The sequence below is a fragment of the Elephantulus edwardii genome, unplaced genomic scaffold (assembly GCF_000299155.1).
Source record: "Elephantulus edwardii isolate Elephantulus edwardi_28Jun2011 unplaced genomic scaffold, EleEdw1.0 scaffold00457, whole genome shotgun sequence".
NCBI lineage: Eukaryota > Metazoa > Chordata > Mammalia > Macroscelidea > Macroscelididae > Elephantulus > Elephantulus edwardii.
In genome coordinates this window covers 97,968-99,696 of record NW_006400207.1, presented here as the reverse complement: position 1 = coordinate 99,696, position 1,729 = coordinate 97,968, and the positions used below count along the sequence as shown (strand labels likewise).

The 1,729-nt window shown below is 51.4% G+C and overlaps 1 pseudogene; it reads left to right on the top strand.

The window, feature by feature from the left end:
* Nucleotides 1–926: 926 nt before the first annotated feature.
* Nucleotides 927–1,729, top strand: part of LOC102857271 — a 7,838-nt pseudogene continuing 7,035 nt past the window's right edge.

Here is a 1,729-nt window from a genome sequence, read left to right as displayed (position 1 = left end):
CTCAAGCAGATCTGTTCCAGTTGAATGACTTGTCTTAAAAATGTATTAGTGTGGCCTGCACTGCTCTTCTGCCTGGAGCTCTAGACTCAGGCTCCATTGCCTGGAAGTTCTGGCCCCTACGCCTGTTAGCTCAGGTCCTTCTTCCTGAACCACTGTACCCGCCACCTGGAAGACCTGAACCTGCTTCCTAAACACACCTGTTGGCCACCTAGATGCCCAGGCCCTGCCACCTGGAGAACCTGGCCCTGCTGCATGGATGCCCTGCCACCTAGAGGACAACCCATTGCCACCCCTCTGAATTGCATCAGGGACACCAGTATCACAGGTGAAGCCATTTCCTCCCCCCTCCCAGAGCTTGAGCTGCCTTTAGGCCTGGGTATTGTGGACCTACCTAGCTGCAGCAGTTGCCTTGACATTAGCTGCTCCCTGCTAACTCACAGGCCATATCTCTTCCCAGCTGAAGCAAGTCTTCTGTTGAGTCAAAAGCTCAGAGAGACACTGAGGCAGGGTACCTTCCCTGCCCCCTCTGGAGCGATGTGACCGATTCCACCAGATCTGCTTACTTTCAGGCTTGGTGGCATTTAGAGAGGAAAACATAGCCAGCAAACTGTGCTTTTAGGAGAGGCACGAGAGGAGACGATAAGAAAAGAGAAATCAAGTCTTAGCTTTTCTATGATTTTTCGCAACTCTGCATTTTGGCAGTGCCAGCAAAATAAACTAATCCAAGAGTTATTTTTCTATTGAGGAATGGGAAGCGGAATTATTTTTCCCTCTTCCTTTTGATTCCAACTTTTTCTTCCAGTGACAAAGCATAAATCATGGACACTCGAGAATATGGTGGACCTCAGGAACCCTGAAAAAAAGACTGAGAAGATTACGTTCTTCTTTAAGAGGGAAGGGTGGGGTGTGTTCGACTCTATCTGGAACCTACAGGGAGAAACAAAAACATGAGTTGCATGCCATGGAAAGGAGACAAGGCCAAATTGGAATCATTGGAGTTGCCCCGGACAGTGCCGCCACAGATCTACCGTGAGAAACAGCACAGGGAGCTCTGTGCCCTCCATGCCCTCAAAAACATCTTCCAGGATGCCAATGCCTTCACCCGCAAAGCCCTGCAAGAGATTTTCCAGAGGTTGTCTCCTAACATCATGATAACAAGAAGAGCATGCTGGGACATGGAAACTATGATATGAATGTCATCATGGCGGCACTTCAGACCAAAGGCTATGAAGCCGTTTGGAGGGGCAAGCGCAGGGATGTGGGTGTCATTACTCTCACCAGTGTCATGGGGTTCATCATGAATCTACCCTCCAGCCTATGCTAGGGTCCCTTGAAGTTGCCTCTCAAGAGGCAGCACCGGCTCTGCATTTAAGAGGTAGGAGGTGCCTACTACAACCTCGATGCCAAACTCAAGATTCCTGAGTGGATAGGAGGTGAAAGCAAGCTCAGGAAATTTCAAAAATATCACTTGCGAGCGAGAGCGACTCAGGGCGAGAACGCTGCCGCCAGACGGGAGAACGCCGCCGCCGCCAGACGGGGTTCCACTGCGAGAGGGGCCTGGAAGAGACCCGGGAAGAACAACAGCCAGCCACCTACCGCGGAACTCCAGAGGAGCGAAGACTGTGAGATCCCAAAGGAACGAAGACTACCCGACACTGTGTGACCCCCCTGCAACCCACACCTGTGTGACCCTTAACACACAGGGTGCTGCTGCATAAACCCCCAGCAG